Genomic DNA, 24,486 nt, shown 5'->3' on the forward strand with positions numbered 1-24,486 from the left:
TTCCATATATCATTGGTAGTTCTTCCAGTTAACAATTGATATAGTGGTTAGCTGAAGTTTTTTTTTCCTCCTTTCTTTGGTGGTATAATATTATATTCAGATACAGAGCAGCTGTTGTACCATTTCCAAAACACTTTTTCTTAATTATTTTTATTCACTTTAGATTAAGTGATGAAGAGTGTTTTTTCTTTCTAAAAATAGTTTTCCTCATTACTTTGAATTATGTCTGGGTTTACATGGCAGCTGCAAAACATTTTGGAAGTAGAAAAAAGAGTGCTGGCACTGAGGTGGGGAACATTAAGATGCACAAAATGGCTTCCCTGAAATGAGAGCACTCAGCCATGTACAGACAGCCAGGTTGACCAGACAGCCGGTTTGACCAGTTTCTTTCTCCTTCATCTCTCTAGGCTCTTGTGTGTTATCTGATTGGAAAGTTTTTCCTACTGACTGACAGGTATGGCAAACCCCTGTAGGATAGCTCTTTGTAACTGAACCATACTCTGTGTTAACCTCTCTGTCAACTCTATGCACCCAAGCATTATTTTAAGCTGCTTAGCCTTTATTCCTGAGGTCTTCACTGCACAGCAGGCCTTACATTACTATGCGGTGAAAATGAGGTGAGATTTTCTCAAGTCCTGGGTTCCTCAGCTTTCTTTTTGACGTGGGATGCTGGAATCTCAGAATGCCATGCAGCAGAGCCCATCCAAGGGACAGTTTGACAAGGTGTTCCAATTTATGCAAATCTTGATATCATTAAAATTCAGTTTCTACTTTCTATGTCATGTCTCAGTCTTATACTCTTACCTCCACCCAAGACCTTCCAACTGGAATTACAGTGCTTCCCAGTTGTAGGATTAGCATTGACTACTTCTATTTTTTTATTTAGTTTTATTTATTCATTCATTCATTCATCCACCCCCCTCACCCACTTATCTATCTATGTCTTCATTTACTCAATATATCTGTTGATCACTGCCATAGATTGAATATCTATGTATTCTCTAGTTTCTGATTGGAAACCTTAAGTTTCATATATTTTGATTGGAGACTATGAGGTTCATATATTGAAACTTAAATCCCAACGTGAAGATATTTGGAAGCGAGATTTTTGGGAGGTCATTCACAAGACTCTGCCCTCATGGATGTACTTACTGCCTTTATAAAAAAGATTCCAGGGGACTTCCTTCTCCTTCCACCATCTGAAGACACAGGTAGCATGTGTTTGTGGGACAAGGAAGAAACTCTTACTAGATACCAGCTCTGTAATCCCTTAATCTTGGACTTCCAGCCCCCAGATTCCTAGAGACAAATGTCTGCTGTTTTACAGGTCACCTAGCATATGCTTTTCTGCTTTAGAAGCCAGAATTAAGACACTATATATTGTACACAAGGCTAAGTGCTGTGAATGCAATGGTTAAGTAAAAGTAGACCTGTTTGCATGACCCTTCCAGAATACTAAGGGTTGGTGATGATTACTCCAGATACAATTAAAATGAGGAATGAAGTGGGCCTCCCCAGTGGTGCAGCGTGTTGAGCCCAGCGCTGTAAAGCTGTCCGCAGCCTCTGCAGCACAAGTTCGATCCCCGGCCAGCAAGGGAGAAACTCACATGGCGTGGCAGATCTCTCCTGCCTCGCCTGCTGCTCCCCTCAGCAGTGTATTTTGGTCATCTGCCTGCCTGTTCTGTTCCCCACTCTTTTATGAATTCTCTCACCCTTCTATGCCTCTGACCTGTACCCCAGTTCTTGTATAAATAAATAAATCTTTAAAAAAAATAAAAATAAAGTAAGGAAAGAAGTGTGTTCTCTGAAGAAAGGGAACATGGTTCTGTGAGAGAACATACCATTTGGGTGTGGTGGACAGAAAGATTTTCTCCCAGAAAACTTATAGTTTGTGTTGGAGTTATGTTGCCAAAGCGGTGAGATGCAGCTATGGAAAGTGACTCATACAAAGGAGCCCCTACACAACACTTGGTAAGAGGAGGCTTGACTTTTTCTACAAACTAAGTTAAGGGTAAAATGACAAGAGTAGGAAACTGACAAGGAACACAGAGGACGAGGATGCCAAGGAGGCTTGTACCTCTTGATAAAGATTCTGATCAGTAGGCTAAGAAGAATAATTGAAGACTTTAAAGCATGGTTGTGTAGTGACCAGACTTATGATTATTTTTAAAGATCACTTTGGCTACTGCATTGAAAATAGATTAGAGTGGAGGCAGGAGTGAGGTGGGAGATAGTTCCGATGCAAATGAAGATCCTTGGACAGAGGTGGTGGTGGATATAAATAGAGGATAGATTTGAGAGAATTTTTCAAGTCAAATTCCTTGAGCATAGTTCTTTACTACCTATGAAGTATGAAGGACAACTTCAGGGACTGCAGAACCTTGGGAGAATGGGAACAGTTTCTATCTAGAGAAGAAGATGATGAGGGCAGTTGTGGATATTTTGAACTTGAGACATTAAACTTGAGATATTTAACTGGTCCCAAGTTCAGGGAAGTGATTTAGGTTGGAATTACACAACTGTGGACCATTGGTGTGTAGGTGTTAATTGCATGTATAAGTGTGGGTGAGCTCTCCTGAGGAGAGAATGTGGTATGAGAAGACAAAAGGACGTAGGACGGGACACTGACATTGTTGCATTTAATAGGCTGAGAGAGAAAAAATGGAATTACCAGAGATTGGGAAGGAATGTTAGATAAATAAGAAAAAATCAGAAGAGATTAATATGCTGGATATTCTCTATTTGTCTTTCCATCCTTTTCCATGCCAGTCAGTGCTCTGGGAAACTAATTTCTGTGAACTGTGTCACTCAAGCTGGCTCGCTGCCCCGGCTTGGTGTGGGACTCTGTCAATGGGAGAAGACAGAAGTCAGGTTGTATATTTCCCTGTATTTTTTTTCCAGTTATGCTGTGGTTTTACAGCTGCTTCATTCACCTAATATCTATTTTCTTTAAAAGAGAATTGAAGAGTATCTGGAAAGCAGAAGCAGTGGTGGAGGGAGGGAGGGAGCGAAAGTGTATTAATGTATTGATGAGTTTTAGGAGACATTTTTATGACTTTAAGCAGAAGAGTGTAGCACTGTCAAATCATAGTAAAACAGACTGGATTTAACTCTCCCTTACATGTAAAATGCCTAGTAAAAATTTGTCTGGAATCTCTCTCTCTCTCTCTCTCTCTCTCTCTCTCTTTTTCTCTCTCTCTTTCTCCCCTCTCTCTTTTTATAAAGATTTTTGTTTATTTGTTTTTGCCTAGAAGAACTGGGGTGTAGGCCAGGGGTGTGGGGAGTGAGAGGATTCACCAGAGACTGAGTGAGGAAAAGAACAGGCGGATTGACTGAAATACACTGCTGAGGGGAGCAGCAGTCAAGACAGGTGAGGTCTGTTGCGCCATATGTGGGTTAGCACCCAGGCCAGGGATTGAACTCAGGCCATTGCAGTGACAGTGCTGAGACTTAACCCTTAGGCCAACGTAGAGGACCCTGGATTCTCTCTTTACTCTTTCCTGCATCTCCATGAACTTTTTAAATTAGTCCAATCTAGCATCTTGCCAAGATTTTGCATGAAGGAAGATTTTGCATGAAGGAGAAGAATCATAAGAAAGTCACTGTGGGGCCTCCCCGGTGGCACAGCTGTTGAGCCCTGGGTTGCGAAGCTGCCTGCAGCCTCTGCAGCGCTGGTTCGATCCCCTGCTGCTCCCTGGCCACTGGTGGAGGGTCCCACATGGCGCGCAGACCTCTCCTGCCGCCCGCTGCTCCCCTCAGCAGTGTACTTCGGTCCTTCTGCCTGCTCTGCTCCCTGCTCTGGCTCTGGTGAATTCTCTCACCCTCTCGCGATTCTGACTGTACCCAGTGCTTGTATAAATAAATAAATAAATAAATCTTTAAAAAAAAAAAAAAAGAAAGTCACTGTGGTAAACAGGCCTCAAAGGGAGTTTAAAAAAAAAAAACAATCCAGCAATTACTTATGAAGACAAGTAGTATATCTATAATTTCAGGACCAGCATTTGGTGGCGAATTGACTTAGTTGAGCACTACAAGTTTAGTGGCTGGTGTGCAATGGGAGAGCTTTTCAAACGCACCTGAACAAACTGTAAGTGCATTGCTGTTCTCTCTCTCAAGATGGGGGCCCAAAAGGTCTGATTGGGTCACTACTTGCTTGCCTTGATTGCCTCCTGGTGGCAGTATCTTCACCAAGATAATGAAATGGATCCATTTAGGCTTAATACTTATCTACTCCAATGACTGGAGGGTTTTGTTTTTTTAATTTATTTATTATTATTATTTTTTAAATTTTATATATTTTTACATCGTTTTTCATTTTTGCACAATGTATGCATTTTCATCTTGGTTATAGTCCCCATATAATTACCACCCCCCACCATGTTTTGATCCTACTCTCTCCTCCCCCTCTATAGTGTGTCTCTGGTTTATAGTTGCTTGTTGATTTTGATTTTTACTTTATTATAATTAGTCATTTTCCTGGCCCCTTATTTAGGTTTTCTAGATTCCTGCTATGAGTGAGACCATCCGGTATTTTTCTTTTTCCTTCTGGCTTATTTCGCTGAGCATGATCCCTTCCAGCTCCATCCATGTTGCTGCAAATTGCATGAGTGTATCTTTTTTGATTGCTGAGTAATATTCCATTGTGTATATGTACCATTGATCCAGTCATCTATACTGGAGAGTTTTCAACTTGAAAAGGTTTAGCAGAACAAAGAAAAATTAATTGAAAATGACTAAGTCTATATTTTGGAATGAGAATTATCTAAAATATTCTGTAGCATTAATAATAAAGTATAAATAATGAACTAAATCTGAAAATAATATTCATAGCTTTCTTTTTAAGTTACTGCTGTAACTTTTAAGCAAGTGAAGTCGTACATTTACCCCTGATCTTGTTTTCTTCCCTAGGGTCGTCTGTGTTGGTCTACCACATGTCTCCTGTCTCCTGCCTGTCTGGGCTAAGAAAGTTATGTTCTTGAATCTGTGCCTGAGAGACAAATGAGAGATTTTAATTTTTTTTTAATTTTATTATTGTACTGAGTTCATTTTAAGTATAGAAACACTATGAACTATCCGTAAAGCAGGTGGCTTCTATCCAGGACTTTCTGCGAAATGCCTGCGGCTAATTCTTATCTCCTGGAAGTGGCAAACTTTTTCATTTCTTGGATTGCAACTTTTAACTTACTTTTGAATACTATTGCCTCTGTGTTTTACTGCTATTTATTGCAGAGGTGCTTAATAGCCTGTTCTCTCCAGCTAGCCTCCCAAGTCTTATATCATGTGCTACAGTGTCAGCAAAGAGAAATATTTATCAGCTGTTGTTAAAAGTTTGTGGGAATTCTAATATGCTGTGCGCCTTAGTAGATATTTAGTAGATATTTTACATTGCAATATGAGGGGATTATTTTGCTTATTTAGTGATGGGAAAGTAATTTGCAATTTGAATCTGAGCTGAAAAGATCTCCCATTGGACAAGATCAGTAATTTCAGTCTAAGTCTGTTAAGCATCCTTTCTGTTAACAGCTCAGGAGTTCAGCTATTTTGGAACCCATATCATGTTTGTTATTTAGATATCAAAATTCACATATGTATCAATGAGTTTTAACAACTAAGGATGCAGAAATGGAGTTTCTATGTAATTATAAGTACTCTTACAATTCTTTTAATAGTTATGTTAAAGATTACATCATGCGTCCTTGAATCATTAATAATGCCTATTTTAAATTAATATTTTTGCCACTTCTCAGAATATGCAAGGACCTTAAAATACTCCAGCTTCATTTATTCCACTCATAATTTATATTCTATTGTCTTCATGTATTTTAATTCTGCATATATTGAAACTCACAAAGTATTAATTTTTATCATCATTATTTAATGTTTTAATATATTCATACATTTAATCTCTCCATTGTTTCTTGCATTTTCAAGTTTGCATCTGGAATTGCTTTTCTCAAATAAGGGTTTCTTTCAGTTTTTTTCTCAGTTTGTGCTTCTCTGAAATGTCCTTATTTCCTCTTCATTTATAAAGGAAATATTTATTGAGTATAAAATTGTAAACTGCCAGTTTTTTAAAAAGCAATTTTGAGGGAATGCTTCCTTGACATCTAGGTTACCACTGACTTTATTGAGAAATCAGTTTTCAGTCTCATTGTTGCTCCTTTGAAGACAATCTGACTTTTCCTCATTATTTTTAAGAATTTCATGTTGCATGCATTTTCCAGAAGCTGTATACTGATGGAAGTTTGGTTTTCTTTTAACTTTTTTCCTACTGGAGGTTTGTAGGGATTCTTAAATCTAACCTTACATGTTTTGTCACATTGGAAAAATTTTAGTCTTCATAAATTAAAATATTGCTTCTCATGGATTATTTATTTCCTTTCTTTCTGGAATTACAGGTAACCATAGGTTAGACCTTGTTTTCCTACAACTTATGTATCTCATGTTTTTTCTCATTTCCTTTTGTCTATGTTATATATGTGTGTGTGTGTGTGTAATGTATATATATGTATATATCATGGTATATGTATATCAGTCATTTGTTCTTATATAATTTTATGTAGATATATTAAAAACCTTTTAGCTACCTTTCAGTTCATTAATTCTTTAGCTTTTTCTACTATACTTAAATCCATCCATTAGATTTTTTTTAATGGCTTTCAAATTCTATTAAAGTTTTTAAACATATCTTCTACTTTTTAAAAGTACTAATATTTATTTTAAATTGTATCTGACAACTTTGTTCTAAAATCTGTCTTCTTACCTCTCCCCCACCACCACTTTAGTTCTTTATAATAAATTCTCGTTTTTCCATATGTTCAGATATTTACTTATTGATGTGAGAGAGATGTAATAATTTATAGAGGGCTTTAAATTTATGGATGATGTTATCTTTCTCCAGAGAAGGTTTATTTTTGCTTTGACAAGCAGCTAAGGTAGCAGCATTATCAGTTACAGATAAACTTTTATTCATTCGAGTGAAATGATGCTTCACTGGGCATCAGACCCTGTGAGTGTCTTGCATTCCTTATTCATCTTGACTCCTACAGTGTGGCACTTACAGATCCAAGGCAAGTTCAAGTGTTGAGTTGGTTGTTGAGGTCTCTACTAGTAGGTGAAGACTTGAATCCCAGTTTTTGTCCCCATTATCCCTGGAATCTGTCCAAAGGTATGCTCAGATTCTCAGTCTCTTAGGCTTTACAAGTCATCAGTATTCTGTAAGCAAAAAGCAATTTTGAATACCAGACTTACCTCTCTGGGCTTTCTTCCAATCCCAGATCTTGGCGTTTTAATTTTCTAGTCTTGTTAGTTATTTGATATCTCAAAAATACATTTTATGTTTATTTTAGCTTCCCTAGCCTTGGTTAGTGAGTAGAGTTTTAGAAAGCAACATGGTTAGTCATTGTGATGTATGCTTTAACAAAGCTATTTTATTAAACTCTACAGATACTGAATCTTCAATGAACACACCTATCATTTCAAAATACTGTAATTTTAGAGAGAGATTTAATATCGATTATTTGATTATCTGTTTTTATGAAAGTAAGAGTGGCTAATCTAGTGCCAAGTACATTTGCTATTTTCCAAACATTTTTCCAATGTATAGACTCACATGGTGATGAATAAAGTAATTTAGAGAAAAGGATTACATATCTTTTCAGATATTAATGCATCTTTAGGGAGAAATTATATAAAGTTACTAAAGTATGATTGTGACTAGTGAAACTTTACAATAAAAAAAGAAACATGCATTTCTTCCCTTTTCTACTTAAATATTTTGTCTGCTATAAAATCAAAATAATATTTTGTCTAGAATATGGTCAGGTAATGTTTTATACTTATTATTTGATCGTGTTTAGAGGCAACTTTCTTATTAATGGTGAAGCTAAATTGGATTACCCGTTTAAGGTGATATCTGCCGGATCTCTCCATTGTAACATACATTCTTTCCTAGTTATTAAGTAACTTGTGGGAATGACAACTGAAATTATGATATAGGTTTCTCTAACAGGTTTACAAGCAATGGTTTTAGTAACAACTGATGATCCTTGCCTGAATGAATTTATAAACTATGAGCTATAAAATGGTGATTTTCTAATTCTGTCATTTTTTTTCCTCCTCATTAAAGAAGATGCTTTCTCAGAGTCACAGAGAGATCTTCCTGCCCCGCCACTCTGGGTAGTAGCACCATGTACCAAATCTGGTTCCAGAGGTTGCTGGTAATATCCTTAGTCCTTGTATTCCAAATGTAGTATTTTTTTTTTTCTGTATTTAGTTACCTTTCAACAATTATTCCTTCAATCTTTCTTTTTGCTTAAACTGATCAGATTTTTCAAGATACCAAAACCAGCTGGTTTGAAAATGCCAGTTTCTCTGTCATATCTTGCATTTTCTCTGTCAAATATTAACTTAACCTTAAAGTAATTATACGTAATCTATATAAAGGTTTTGACCACTGAAAATGCAATCCTGAGTTGAACAAAGGTCAAATTATTTTTGTTCCTGTTTAAACATTTTATTGATTTTCTCATTCTTGGAACAAGAAATAAAATCTACTTAACACATCCACAAATATTCTCTAAGAACCCATAATGTGTTAGGGATTGGAACTATAAGAGTGAATGAAAAAGGGCCTCCCTGCTGGCCTCCCTGTGGTAAAAATGTTAAGAAAGACACAAGAATGGTCACAGATGTGGACATGCAATGTGGAGGAAGGTTTTCTGCAGGAAGTAAGGGTCAGAGGTGGCAGAGGGGGTTAAGCATCAGCACTATGAAGCTAGCCGCAAGTACTGCAGCACAAGTTCAATCCCTGGGCAGGGAGGTGACCCAGATGGTGCAGCAAACCTCTCCTATGTCTCCCACTGCTCCCCTCAGCAGTGTATTTCAGTCGATCTGCCTATTGCATTCCCTGCTCTGTCTCTGGTGAATCTTTTCACCACCACCACCACCACCACCCCGCACCTCTGGCCTATACCCCAGTTCTTGTATGCATAAATAAATAAATTTTAAAAAAAGAAAAGAATGAATGAAAAAGATTTGCATTGTATCTTTGTAACTTCTAATCCAGTAGAGGAGACAAACATTTGAACATACAATTACAATGAACCTACATTTCAATGACTCTCAGATGCTTTGATGCTTTTTTTGATCATACCTGAAGCTCCCTGCAGAAAGATTTCACACAACTATTTCATGAGTGCCACCTGGCTGGCAACAACTTTAAGATGTTATCAAGTAATTATATGATGTATCCTCATCTCAGAAGTATAAAAATATGAATAAATGTACATTTGGAATTAATGAAATGGGGCAGGCTGTTATTTGATAAAAATGTCGAGAAAGACACAAGAGTGGTCACAGATGTACATGCAATGTGGAGGAAGACTTTCTGGAGTGAGTAAGGGTCAGTGTAAGAACTGAAAGATGAGCAGGACTATTGGGAAAGAGTGGGTCAGAAGGTTCCAGACGTTAAGTCAGTTTCCCTGGCATTTTCTTCAGCTTTGAATTCAGGAATTGTGGAACTAGTTTAGAATATATGGATGTATTATTGTTGTTTACTTCATCTTAGCAGCAACTTTTTAAAAGAATTCTATCTGTAAATCTAATGCATGAAATAAGTAGGGATATTTCTCTGTCCACAGAATGTAGGTGAGGTTGAGCTCCATCCACTTACTTTCCCTTCTCCCCTGGAGGGGGCTCTGGGCGCATGGCTTGAAAACCACTGGACTAGATGGCTGTTCTCTTTTTAATGGTCTATAATTGAAGGTAACTTGCTCATTTGGACACTCTCTGAACCTGAATTCACCTTCAGCAGATTGCACAATTGGTAAGTGACAAAAGTGGGCATGTTGCATACCTTGTAGAATAGTGCTTTATAGGTTCGGAGCCTGAGTAAGTATGACTGAAGGCTGTGCTCAGTTGTGTCCTCAGTGTAGGTCAGTTCTACTCCACTCCCTTGTTATTTCTATTAGAGTGATCAGCTTTTTTACACAGTGCCTCTGGGTATCAACAGTGAGTCTTCTAGGAGAGAAGGGATGTGGGATTTGTGTCTGGTAAGACCTGGACTCAGAAATGGACCCAGTGTCCCTCCTGCTGTAAACTATTAGTCAAAGCAGTCACAGAATCTACCTACATTTAAAGAATAAGGACATCGAGTTCCTTTTCTGATAAATACAGTGGAAGAGAATTTGGGGCTATCTTTAAGTTACCACAGATTCTGTGGGAAGGAAATTTAGTCAGAGAGCAGATAGCATAAATGTGTTGTGGTCTGAATTTACATTTTCCCCTCGGGTTTCAGAAATGAGGGAATTGCAGTATTCTAGAGAATATATGAGGCAGTTCACACAGTCAATCAAGTGTGAAGATTGTTCTTTACCTTTGGGAAGGAAAAGAATGGATGCAGGAACTACTAGGGCCTATTTAAGAAATAACTAAATTCAGGCAAAGTGGGAGACGAATTTGAATAAAACAACCCTGTCAAGGGCAGAGGATCAACCTAGATACTTTTAGAAAAGAAAAGGTTTAAGGTTAAATGTTATTTTATTGTGACTCAAGAAATTACCTAGTTGTCAAGTATTGCCCTTTTAGGATAAAGAGAAGATGTATTCTAGGGTCTCCTTTAAAAGAGTTTAATTGTAGCAAGCTCTGGGAAAAGAGAACTTCTTTTGTAAATGTGCAGATGAACCCCATCTCTGGGGTCTGAGAAGCACCTAAAAAGGGAAAAATCCACTAGATTTGAGGTACGCTCAGTCACTTTTATTTTTCTAACCACATTAACACCCAGAAATAACATAAAAGGCAATATTTCAGTTTCTTCAGGAAGCCTTCTGAACCAGATAAAAAATCCGGGTTCCATGCCTTGAAATTTTTGTCTTGGCAACACAGGGGCTTTTTCACCTTGTCTGAGTTTTCCATTTGAGTTTCCTTAGGGCCTTTCTGTGGGTAAGCTTGGAAGTGGCCATCACAGAGAGGGAAGGATATTACTAGCTTGGAAAAAGGTGGAAGAAAAATTAAAGAAGAAAAACACACATTAATATAGTAATAACTTCTGCCAAACACATGTAAATATCCTTTATTATGAAGGGGGAGCAAATGAAAGTAGGTATGTGGAAATGTTCTGATAAATGGACTGTTGCCCTCATACACATTTGATTTCTGTTTTTCAAATATCCTGAGTAAATTTTATGACAAAGACACAACTACCATTTACACAGTTGGATTTTTGACAGTTTATTTGCACCATCCATTTTAAGATTTCATTTCTGGCATAGTGAATCAGGTAATGTCTTTTTATGAGCCTTAGTTCTGCTCACTGAGAGAGAAATTGTGGTGAAAAACCACAATTAACTGGCAATAGTTAACTAGAATTATATACTGGAATATTGATCACAAGAATCACTCACTTGGGCCTCCCCTGGTGGCGCAGCAGTTAAGCGCTGGGCTGCGAAGCTGCCTGCAGCCTCTGCAGCGCCGGTTGATACTCGGTCACCGGTGAGGGTTCCACATGGTGCGCAGACCTCTCCTGTCGCCCGCCTCTACCCTCAGCAGTGTATTTCGTCACTCTGCCTGTTCTGTTCCCCACTCTGGCTCTGGTGAACTCTTTCACCCTCCGCGCTTCTGACTGTACCCAGTGCTTGTATATATAAATAAATAAATCTTTAAAAAAAAAGTTTAAAAAAAAAGAATCACTCACTTAATAGTGCATGTTTTCTTTGAAATTCTGTAGCATCTTTACTCTGGAAATAATAAAGATGCACTGTAAACTCAAATATTTATCAGCAGACTAAGTAATTGTTTCTAGTCCTATTTTTATTAGCACTCTTCTCTTTATTTATTACAAGCAACACAGTCCTTACTATGAAATGAGGGTTTAATGAACCCACCATTCAATAAGGGTTGGGCTTTGAGTTTTCTTTCTCTTAAGTGGCACTTGCTTCTCCATGACCATGTGTCATTAACACGTGGATCTGTGAGTTGACTGACTCTTGGTCAGAGTGCTGGCTCTGGTAGTCCCTTTGATAGGGGGAAAAGATGTCCTGAGCAAACTCCATGCAGGCTTTGTGGACTCCATCCCCACAACACTGAGAACTACACATCCCACGATCACCAAAAGGGAAGGTTGCGAGGACCTGAGGGCAGAGTTAAGCAACTAGGCTCTCGGTTTGGGTATTTAACTGGCCATGTGCTGGGGCAAGGGGTGGGGGGTGGTGTCTCTGGCTTGGCCACAAGGCATGCTAGGTTTTTGCCAGCTTGGCAGATCATTGGGATTCCAGGTCAGAGGACAGGGTAGGACGCATTTACGAGCTTATCACCCTCTTTTTCTCCCTGAGTTATTCATTTCCCATTTCCCCTTCCCTTGTAAATCAACCTTTTATCAACCTTTTGTGTGTGTCTGCATTTTAGCATTAACAAGTCCCCTTTAAGCATGTGGGTGAGGACCCACAGTCAGGCAACCCATTTTATATCGGGGTTTGCCCTGTAACACCTTCACTAAAAACACCTCCAGAACTAGGCAATTTGCTGAACCACCTAGAAGTTAATCCCTTTCCCCATTCCCTTCTCCCATTTCCAAAAGGGCAGAGTAGAAAGAATGGAAAAGAAGTAATATGTAAAAAGATCATTTTGATGAAATACATAAATTTAAAAATTCCATAATTATAGCAAATTCCAATCATACTTGAACACATAGTGGGATTGCAGAAGTCTCAAAATAAAGAAAAAATTAAAAACAGGACAGATGCTATGAAAACAATGACAATTAGACTATAACAGATTCAACAATAATAACAGATCCAGAAACTGGGGGAGTAATTTATTTAAATTGTTGAGAAAAATAAATGTCAATTTAGAGTTATAACATTTGCTAAAATTTTAAGAATAAATACAATCCACGCAAAATTCATGTATAACTGCAACCTCAGATATGATCTTATTTGGAAATAGGGCCTTTGTGAAACTGGGCCCTGCAGCTTGGACGGGTGGGGCAAGATTGACACTTTCCTTCCTTGCCTAAGGGGAGGGGAGCCTTTGAGAAAAGGTGGTGTTTCGTTTCCTGTTCCCGGTTCCCTGTTTCCCCCACAAAGCCAGAAGTTGCTGCTTTTGGGCAGCCCCTCCCTTAGGCAACGATTGGGTTTTGAGCTTGAAGCCCCAGCAGGAATTTCCTGCCTTTGGCCAGAGCACAGAGGACCCAGGCCGCCCTGCAGCCAAAGGCTGTGGGATGGCTACGTGGAGGTCTGGTGCTGGTGGGCTTGCTGGCAGGCCCAGAGCTATAGCTGATCATAAAATGAACCAATGAGGTGTGAGCTTAATGAGCCAATCATGTTCATAAGCTCATTAGTTACCTATTCAGCACCAGATGGGCTGACTGGTCCTAAGATGGTCCAATCAGACACTTAGAATTGAAAATGGTCCAATCAGGCAGGTATCAACTAGGGTGGGGGGGGGGACTCTGAAAGAGGATATAAGGCAGGGCAGGCGCCAGTTTGGGCCCTTAGATTCTTCCCGCGGTTTCTAACCACCAAGGAAAGAAGCTGCATGCAGCAGCCGACCTCTGAAGAAAGAAGCTGAAACTTTGCAGCAATGGGGCAACTGCACCTGACTTGGTCTGAAAAGAGTGCCAAGGCCCCAGGCCTGCTGACTTAAATAGCTATTTGTTGTTGGTGTGGGCTAACAACTCCCAAAGACCGTCTGGCACTACCTCCCAGTGCTGTTCCCTCCGTTGCTGCCCAGCCCCGAGTCCGGTGCTGTTTATTCCCACCTTCAGACTGTTGCTGCGTGTAAAGCAACCAACCCAATCCTGGCAGGTTAATGAATGGTTCTAGCAGCCACATGCTCTTCGCCGTTGTTTGTAGTCGCCGCACTCCATACACTCCACTCCTCCACCCTTAACACCGCACTACCACCACCCTGCACTCCGCTGCACCACCCTTATAAATCAGTCTCTCAGCTCAGGTGTACCCACTTCAGGTGCCTGCCATCAGGCGTGCATTCAGGATCACAGGGCTCCCTCATCTATCCTGATAGCGGGAGGGCAGAAAAGCCTGATACATTTTACCTTAACCTACACTGCGGCTGCTGGGGGGTCATTGCAGCTTTCCCACCAGTGAGCACCCCCAGCTGCGGTGAGTTGGACCCTGACACACTGCTCGCTCTCGTTGACTGGACTGTGCCATGTGAACGAGTGACACTGTTGACACTATGTAGGGTAAGGAAAAATGTCAGGCTTTTCTGCCCTCCCACTGTCAGGATAGGTGATGGATCCTTGTCCTGAATGCATGCCTGATGGCGGGCACCTGGAGTAGAGAGTGGGCATAGGTAGATGGGATTCATCTGGGCTAAGACTGGGCTTTTAAGGGCAGCGTCACAGGGACGCCAGGAGAAACCAGAGAAGCCGAAAGAGAAGCAAGAGAAGCAGAAGCTGAGAGAAGGCCGGAGAGCCCAGATAGAATGAAGACTTGCTGGGGGCTGGGAGGCCTGCCAGCCTCCCGGCCCCCCAGCACCCTTACCTGCTGTGTACCGGGTAAATCCCAATAAAAGACCTGCAAAAGCCACTGAGGACTCTGACTCCTTTACCCGGTCTGCATGGGATCCTAGAAAACCTGCTCCGTGGCCAGTTCCTGCCCTCTACACACTATCTGGGGTGAGATACCGGGTCACTTTGTGGCCTTGGGAACTCTTGTTTCTCGTATTTGTTAAATCAACCCCATTGTTGTTTTCCTGAGCCAGAGTGCACAGGTGAAACCTGCAGACGGTGATCTGTCCTCTACCTGACCACTGCCCTTGGATAGCTATAGCACCCCTATAGTCCTATTTCATTTGCAGATATAACTAGATGAAAGTTTCAAATGAAATTATCCTGGATTTAAGGTGGAGCCCCCAATTCAATGAGTGGTGTTCTTATCAGAAGAAGAGATGATGCAGAGAGACAGAGAGAGAGAATAAGGCATGTAAAGATGGGGGTAAGAACGCTGCCACAAGCTAAGGAATGCCAGAAACGATCAGAAACTGGAAGAGTCAAACAAGATTCTCCAACAGAGCCTGTGGAGGGAGCATGGCCCTACCAATACTTTTGTTGTTTAATTTTTTTTTCTTTCTGGCTTGACTTTATTCATTTATTTTTTCCTTTTTTTCATCTTTTTTAAATTTTTTTAAAGTTTTTATATCATTGTTCATTTTTAAACACTATTTGGTTCCCCCAACCCCCTCAAGTATAGTCTCCATAGAGTTTCCTTCACCAAGGCACCCGTGCACCATCACCTCAGTCCCCTGTGCTCCTCCCTCCCTCCCTCTGATCCCTCTCCCGCCTCCTCCCCTGCAGGATGTCTCTGATTTATAATTGTCCGTTTTTGCTTGTTGTGTTGTGTACAGTTATTACTTTTTTCACTAATGTCTTGCTTGGTTCCCCTATATTCCTGCTACAAGTGAAACCATTTGATGTTTTTCTTTTTCCTCCTGGCTTATTTCATGCAGCATAATTCCTTCTAGTTCCATCCATGTTGCTGTGAATGACATGAGTTTATCTTTTTGATTGCTGAATAGTATTCCATTGTGTATATATGCCACATCTTCTTGATCCAGTCATCTATTTTTGGGCATTTGGGTTGTTTCCAGGTTTTACCTATTGTTAATAGTGCTGCAAAAAACATAGGGGTACAGGTGTTCATTTGAATCAATGTTTTTGTGTCCTTTGGGTAGATCCCTTGTGGAATTGCTGGGTCATATGGTAGCTCCACTTTTAGTAGGTTAAGGAACTTCCAGACAGCTTTCCATAGTGGTTGGACCAGTTTGCTCTCCCACCAGCAATGTTAGAGAGTTCCTTTTTCACCACATCTTCACCAACATTTATTGTTGCTTGTTTTTTGATATGTGTCATTCTTACTGGTGTACGGTAGTATCTCAATGTGGTTTTAATTTTCATTTCCCTGATTATCAGGGATGTTGAACATTTTTTCATGTGCCTGTTGGCCATTTGTATTTCCTCTTTGGAGAAATGTCTTTTAAGTTCTTCTGCCCATTTATTGACTGGATTGTTTATTTTGTTTTTGTTGAGTCCTGTGAGTTCCTTGTGTATCTTTGTGATCAGTCCCTTACCGGTTGACTGGAGTGCAAAGATTTTTTTCCCAATCAGTCCTACCAATACTTTGATTTCAGATTTGTGGCCTCTGCAGCTGTGATAGAATATATATGCTATATATATATATACATATATTCTGCATAGATCAATATTTTACACGTTTTATCTAAGATGAGAACTATCAGCTTGATGCTCAGTAATGTTCATTTTACACTAACAACTTAGACTTGGAGAAACATTCATCTCTGTTGCTTGTTTTTTTTTTTCAGGAGTCCAGAGCTGGGGTGAGAAGGTGGGAAGGCTGCTGTGGTGAGTTGAGGGGTGTTCTTAGTTGCATCTCTATTAGATTATTCCTTGACAGGGTTCCTTCAGTCTATGTAGCTAATTCCTATCACTGTACACTTGCACACTTGGTTACTTGTTAATTAATTTAAGGGTTACTGAGATAACATGGTGCACTACACTGAATATGATTCAAAGGTACAGGTTTACACCTCTTCACACCTGTTAGCACACTGCACCCATTGTCCTTCATTAGAGTCCTGGTTCCCCTCCCTCCTTTGTTTTCCAACTGCCCCCTCCCCATCTGGGACCCTCAAGGGTTGTTTTGTTTTGTTTTTTTTCTGCTGCTTTGTTTTGTTTCTCTATATTCTACATATAATTGAAATCACGCTGCATTTGTCTTTCTTCCTTCTGAAAAAATTTTCTGACTTATTTATTCACATTGTCACAAATGGTAAGATTTCATTTTTGTTTTTTAATAGCCAAGTGCTATTCCATTGTTTATATATATCACATTTCTTAATTCAACTCACTCATCTGTCCTTGGGCAATTAGGTTGTTCCCATAACTTAGCTGTTGTAAATAGTGCTGCAGTGAATATAGGAGTACATATATCCCTTCAAATTAGTATTTTTGCATTTTTCTGGTAGACACCCAGGAGTGGAATTGCTGGATCATATAGTAGGTCTATTTTTAATGTTTTGAGAAACCACCATATTGTTTTCCCCAGGGGCTGGACCAATCTATATTCTCAACAGTATATGAGGGTTCTTTTTTCTTGACAACTTTGCCAATATTTAATGTTTTTGTATTTTTTTAATATGGGCCATTCTCATGGGAGTGAGGTGTTAGCTCATTGTGATTTTGATTCGCATTCCCTGACGATAAGTGATGATGAACATTTTTTCATGTGTCTGTTGCCATGAGGTGGCTATTTAACTTTCTGCCCATTTTTGGATTGGGTTCTTTGTTTTCTTTTTGTTGAGTTGTATGAATTCTTTGTAGATATTGGGTAACAGTCCCGTCAGATGTATGATGTCCAAATATTTTTTCCCTTTCAGTAGGGTGTCTTTTTGTTTTAATCAAAGTTTTTTTCACTGTGTAGAAGCTTTGTAGTCTGATGTAGTGACACTTGTTTATTTTTACTTTTGTTTCCCTTGCTTTTGGAGTCAAATCCCCAAAGGCATCCCTGAAGCTAATGTTGTGGAGTGTTTTGCCTGTCCTTTTTTTCTACGTATTTTATGATTTTAGGTTTTACATTCAAGTCTTTAGTCTATGTAGAGTTGGCTTTTGTGTGTGGTGTGAGGTAGTGGTCTAAGTTCATTCTTTTGCCTATGGCTGCATACCACCATTTGTTGAAGAGACTATCCTTTGTTTGATGAATACTAATGGCTCCTCTGTTGCAGATTAACTGTTCATAGATGTGTGGGTTTATTTCTAGGCTCTCAATTGTATTCCATTTGTCTATGAGTCTATTTTTATTCCAATGCTATATGTTTGGATTATTATAACTTTCTAATGTAGTTTGAATTATAGGAGTGTGATACCGTTATCCTTTTTTTGTCAGGATTTGTTTGGTTGTTTGGGGTCTTTTGTGGCTCCCTGTAAATTACTTCACACTTGATTTTAAAGGAAATCAAGTTTACAAAGGGAAAGTACTTATCTTGATTAGATCTTATGGCTCAGGTTTACATTATGGAGATACTATAAGACCTTCAATGACTGTGAGGGGGTCTCTGCAACATGGTTCAGGGAGAGAATCTCTAGTTTAGAGTCTTCTTAATCTAAAGAATAACAGTTTGCTCCCTGAAGCATGGGGATGAAGTTAGTAGATTAGTTTGTAAAAACATTTTCTTCATTGACCATTCTGATTGTACTGGAAAGCACATATCCCCACATCCAGATTCTAACCTATAATAGTTTGCTTAAATTCCCAGAAAAAGCCTAATTTCTACATGCTTCAATTTCCTCTCTGAAAATCAACTGTAGGCTAATCCACAGTATTTCACATTTCCAAAGTGAAGAAAGTGCATTCTTGGAGTGGAATTGAATACATTAAAATATTTGATTATAAATAGAGATTACACTGAAGAGTTCATAAGATCATGCCTTGTTCTCTTGAACTTGCAATATTAAAATACTCACCAGCTGTGTTCAATCAATATTAATTTCTTTTCATATTTGACTGTAGCTCCAACTTGGACACAAAGGACTAAGAAACATATTCTAAAACTGATCAGAGATAGAAAATAACTACCTAAACTCACTTTTTCCCCTTGACTCATTTTCTTCAGGTTCATTTTCAGTAATCCACAAATTTTTGCTACCACCTGATACCTGAAAATAAAGCATTAAAGTGTTGATTGCAAAGTTTTTGTTTGTAGGGTCAGGGAAGGGTTAGGATATCCTTGGTCTGAATTTCATTCTATTCTAGATTTCCTTTGTAATTTTATGCTCCTCCAGCTGCACTCAAGATCCTGTTAAAATAAAAGAGAGATTTCAGTCTTTTTCTTTCACTGATATGTACCTGCATTTCTAATAGCAACTTGTCAGTAGAGGTATAACTGCTTATGTGAAGAAAGGTCATTCTTACATCATGAATTTGGAAGAATTCATTTACAAAATGGGATTTATACTTTCCATCTATTATACTGACTTACTTTCAAATTTGGAATAAGAAAGTCTTCCTTAAAGCTGTTGTGATATTTTCTTTACAAATCTATTGAACTGAAGCCTCTACTTTTTGAAGGTCTATGATGATGGTGGCATAGTTATGTGGTTGTTAGTTTTCAGCCATATAGTAAGTTTTCCCATGTAACCTTTTCAACTTCACATAATAGATACCTCTTTATCTACTCCAGTGTTAGGTAGGAATGAGGGTCAGTCTCATTCAATAGGGCATTCATTCCCCTGGCTACACAGACTGGCTCAGTGTAGCTTAATGACTTCAGTCAACCAGTCAGACTCCTTGCTATATTTCTTTTGAGACAAGAGTACATAATTCTCTCTTTCCTCTGTGTTTCCTTCACTGGGAAGACAGGAATCTTAGACCACTGGCACCTAGTCTCATCTTGTGGATGGAGCCTGCCAACAATAGGAGAGGAAGCACGTATTGGTATAGGACAGAGTTGACTCATGATGGAAAGGAACTTGGATATATTTATCCTAGGTGCTGGGGTCAATATTAGGTGCTGGTTCTTTCCCAGTTACATCAGTTAATGAATTAACTTTTATTTTAAGCTAATTGAATTGATTTGTTATTTGGAACTGAAATTGTCCAGACTAAACTAAGCAACAACGACAACATGGATATGTTACAGGCCTAGGCATTTCCTTCATGACTTGGTTTGTGCCAGATTTCTTTATTCTGCATGTTCCCATTTCTTGACTAAGGAATAGAGGACTCTTACAATATTAAATTCAGGCAGATCCCAGAAAAAAATCCTGTCATAATGTGGCTAAACTTTTACCTTAAGTTTAAGAAGCCAAAAATCACCACGGAGATGGATATGTCTTTTTCTTAAAGGGAGAATTCCAGAGTAGCTGAAAAGGTTCTTTCCTTTGGGCACCATGGATCCTTGCTCTAGCTGTGTAACATTTCAGGAAGATATTTTCATTTGTCATTGGAAATGTTATTTCAGTGCTTATCAGTAAGATTGGGTATAGATTTACATATAGACTGGGACACTTTTGAGAGTAAAATGGTCTCCAAGAACATGCTGAGAAAAGAGGGAAATTCATTCCTGTCAAAGTTCATTGATTGTTTTTCTGGACTAGTGATTTTGTAACTCATTTCATATTGGATTTGATGAGAAGTCTTTTTAAAAATACAGAATCCAGGTTTCCCCACCTAGAGATTCTGATTGAATTAATTATCTAGGATAAGATCAAAGAATTTCACTTTTGAAGTAATTCCTCTGATAATTTTAATGCATAGCCAAGTTTGAGAAACATGACAACTTCCCCTGAGCTTAACTATATTAGTTTTTGTATAAAAATATGTAAACCTGAACTTCAGAAAGGTAGAACCTGGACTGTCTTCTTCCACTAGCTACGTGTGTTATCTTGCACAAATAATGTTCTGGTTTTCAAAGCCTTCACCTATAAAAAGGGACTTGACTATAAAAACTCTACGACCTATTGAACTCTGATATTCTACAATTTTGCTGAATAATTCTTTTTTCAAAAGGTTAGACCCTCTTAAAATCAGGATCTTCTTCCCCCTCTCTCAGATTATTACAGAATATTATTCAGAGGAAGGATAAACCAAACTCATTTTTTAAAAGCCAAGGATTTGTAGTAGAAATGCAGTGATACAGTATACCCACATATTCATTCCAGTGCTGTTTGACAGTGCTGGGTTTTTTTTTTTTTTTTTTTTTGTTGTTGCCAGCCAAGGTGATGAAAGGCCTGCAAAACTCAGAGGGATTATGTAATCTTTGCAATCTAATCTAGCACAACATCCAACAACTAATATGTCAAATGACAGGGTTACTTTTTTCAAAAAGAATTTTTGTGATTTTATATAATGAAGAAGCACTCTATTGGGTGGGTCTTGTTAATGATCTAATTCAGTGTGTTCCCTGTCTATAAATAGAGACAAACTGAGAGATATATGATTTGTCAAAAATAGAAGGCTTGAGTTCAGGGTGTGAAATATATTTTGTAAAAGATTTAGTGGTTGAATTTCTCATCCCCTTTAAGAACACAATCGTTTAAAACCTTAATTCTAGTATTGAATTACTTTAAGAAACATAATCCTATACAAATTCTTTCACCTCTGTCTTCCCCTTTTGCCCTGTCTTGGTTAATTCATCAGGGAAGAAGTGCTATACTTGCTCTTTGTAATACCACTCCACAGCTTTTCTTTCTCAAATTCATTAAGAATCCTTCTTTCCCTTAAATGTACTTTCCCGTCTTCTATAGATAGTCCCTAATAAATAAAAATTAAGAGACCATCTTGCCACATAGTATCAAATTATTGAGTTAATCCTGTATAGTCTATTTTTCAAAAACATGTTTGAGTTCCTACTAGGTCTTCAGCAGAAATTTACAACTTATACTGTCCCCCCCAATTTTTTTTATATCTCTATCTCAATCTATAAGTAACCCCCAAAATAACGTTCTCCCTATGCCTAGATCTCAACTATAAAGAAAATCTCCCTTTCCTAGCATGATTATCAGCTAGGAATTAAGAGGAAAGCTATCATTAGATTTAACTAATTTACATTATTTAGGATGATAAAATTTGTGCATTCTATTTAGCAACTTAAGATTTTTCTCTTTCTACATAGTCCCTATAATGATTCTAAGCATTGCTCAGAACAAGTTGAGTTCATATTTTGGAGAATTTTTTGGTATACATTTCTCCATAAAGCAAAGCGGTAAATGATGTTTGGCTGATCAGCCTCCCCCCAAACACCTTTTTAACTCTCCTTGTAAAATATAAACAGAGAACTATTATAAATGTTGCTTAGGCAGATAACTGAATAGATGCTAGACAGGAAGAAAAGCTCCTTTACAGAGAGACTCTGAGGTCACATTCAGTGCTGGAAAACATGTGCTTCTCCTCTCTAGGGCAAAATGCCGGCCCCAGGCAAAGCGATCATGCTCATGATTGTCTTTTGTATCCTACTTCTTTATTTGTCCTATTTGTACTCCTTTCCAACCTCTTAAGGACCTCTCTGCAGTAACTTTCCAGGTTCATAACTATTGTCTTTTACTTTGCTCAAATGTAGTCTGTATTTTTATTACTCAGAATCTTCATATATCTCAAATAATGTTTTTCTGAAACTTCCTAATCATATTTTAGTTAAAAAGATATGATTTAAATACAAAACTTCAAGTGTTTTTTTTTTTAAGATTTATTTATTTACTTATACAAGCACTGGGTACAGTCAGAAGCGCAGGAGGGTGAGAGAATTCACCAGAGCCATAGCAGGGAGCAGAGCAGGCAGAAGGACCGAAGTACACTGCTGAGGGGAGCAGCGGGCGGCAGGAGAGGTCTGTGCGCCATGCCATGTGGGACCCTCCTCTGGTGGCCGGGGAGCAGCCGGGGAGCAGCCGGGGAGCAGCCGGGGATCAAACCGGCGCTTCAGAGGCTGCGGGCAGATTCGCAACCCAGCGCTCAACCACTGCGCCACCGGGGAGGCCCTCAAGATTGTTTTTTAAAAGTGGATATCAACCTGAAAGTATTTCCAAATGTTGTCTAGCCAACATGAATGACTGTATTTTGGTGCAGGGACCAGCCTGTAAGTCTTGCTTGCATCTCTCTCTAGAACTACCTCCCTTTTCATATCTTCTCTTCTTTCCTTTAAAAATTAATTATGGAGTTTATTTAATTAGAACATGTATATGGGAGGTAAGCATCTAAAGAGTGGATTTTTTTTTTTAAGTATTCAAAAATTTTTTCATTATTTTCTGTGTTTAAGACTCAGTGCAGGAATGCTTCTCTCTGTGTCCTTGTGCAGCAGGGGATGATCCAGGAGGCTGAGGCAGGTGAGGCAGGTGCCCTAGGACTCTGGGCTTGTTTCAGCAGGTCCTCATGCAAAGATCAAAGATACTCCAAGGGGACCTTTTATGAAATAAAAGCTAGTCATCACTGCACAGAGATATCTCATTTGTGGAAGTAGAAGGAGACATTCGTTAGGGAGGGGTAAGAAAGAGCAAATGACAGTTACAGGAGTTCTTTCCGAGGACGCCTATGCCATCATCTCCCTCAGCGTCTGCATAGCTACTTCTGTCTTCTTGGTGTAAGTGATTCTGACATTTTGCACATGTGCGACAACACAAATTACCCACAGTACACATTTCATAGAACTTCAGTGACTGAGAGATTTTTTTCACTAATGCCATTTTTTGAGGAAGTGAGTGCTCACAGCAAATTCTGATTTTTGTGGCAAGAGAGATGAGTAAAACACATTTGTTATGTTTTTGTGAATAAACATTAAGCTTTTTTTCTTTTCTTTTCCTTTTCTTTTTCTTTTTCTCTTTTTTTTTTTCTTTTCTGTAATTGAAGCAAAACTATTTAGGAATCTTGTAACTCCCAGCTCATGCCCACTCTCCCACCCCATCTGTATCCAGATGGGAGATGGGACAAGAGGGAGGACCCAGCAACATGGTTCCAATCTCTGCATGCCAAATGGCAGGGAGAGAGAAAAACAATTTTGGACCAGGGATTGAAGAGAAGTACATTTTTGTTTGTTTGTTTTGAGATTTCCCTTACTTTGTTTTTGACAAATTAAATGCCTAATGAGTATGGAATCTGAGAGAATTGGAGAAGAGAGAAGGAAGAGAGACACATTAACTGTGTTGTTTTGCTGAGTGCTCAGAAATGGATCTCCTTTGCTATGTTCATAGAGGTTTAACCAAGGAGTGGAACACCATTTAAATCTCTTTTGCAAGTTTGGACTGTGCATCTTTGACATTAGTCTACAACATCAGGTCTTACTTGAATTTCTATCCTGCTATTCAATTTTACAGACTTCAGACTTTCTAGTCCCCACCATGAGCTGAGATAATTCCTTAAATTCTTTGTCACTATCTATACCTATATCTATCTGTCTATCTCTATACCTATATCATCTATAGACAGACAGGTCATAGATAGATGAGAGAAAGAGAAAGAGACCTACTGGTTCTATATCCTTGGAGGATCTGTCTAATAAAATCTATCAGAAATATTTTAACAATCTTTAATTTGGCAATTGGATTAGTTTTTTCTTAAATTTTTTTTAAGGCAAGGAATTGCATACTTCCTAATTGCAAAAAACTTAATCTTACCTAGTCATTGGCTTTCTTAGCACCCACGCATCAGCATTTCAAATGTGCCTTTGGAGCTCCAGAAATTTTTCTATTCCTGAGACAATGTCTTTTGTTTTGTGAAGCAGAGGAGGGCAATCATGAAAGAACCACTTAAAATGAATTTGTTTCCATAAAACTATCTTTGTTCTAATAGTCCATGGAAAGGCTTAGGTAGCCGAAGGGTTACTATATCCTAGTCTGAGAACAACAGAGGTAAACAGTCTTGTTATCTACAATCTTAATTTTTTTTTTTGGTTGTTATTTATTTATAGACAATATTTTGACTATGGTAAAAATAAAGTATATTGAAGAATGATTAAGTTCCAAAA

The 24,486-nt window shown here is 38.6% G+C and overlaps 2 long non-coding RNA genes across 2 annotated transcripts in view; both read left to right on the top strand.

Annotated features, from left to right (window-relative positions):
• The window catches only part of LOC119257901 (uncharacterized), a 286,366-nt gene that overhangs the window by 18,804 nt on the left and 243,076 nt on the right, over positions 1 to 24,486 (top strand). Inside the window, exon 4 of the long non-coding RNA XR_008554000.1 lies at positions 16,342 to 16,381. This is a non-coding gene — a long non-coding RNA (uncharacterized LOC119257901). The remainder of the gene's footprint in view (positions 1 to 16,341; positions 16,382 to 24,486) is intronic.
• On the top strand, positions 411 to 5,842 carry LOC129146788 (uncharacterized). Its single transcript, XR_008554001.1, has 3 exons — positions 411 to 454; positions 3,993 to 4,087; positions 4,909 to 5,842. It is a non-coding gene; the product is annotated as an uncharacterized LOC129146788 (long non-coding RNA).

Source organism: Talpa occidentalis, unplaced genomic scaffold (assembly GCF_014898055.3).
Source record: "Talpa occidentalis isolate TD23 unplaced genomic scaffold, MPIMG_talOcc4v2.1 talOcc4.4, whole genome shotgun sequence".
NCBI classification, from domain to species: Eukaryota; Metazoa; Chordata; class Mammalia; order Eulipotyphla; family Talpidae; genus Talpa; species Talpa occidentalis.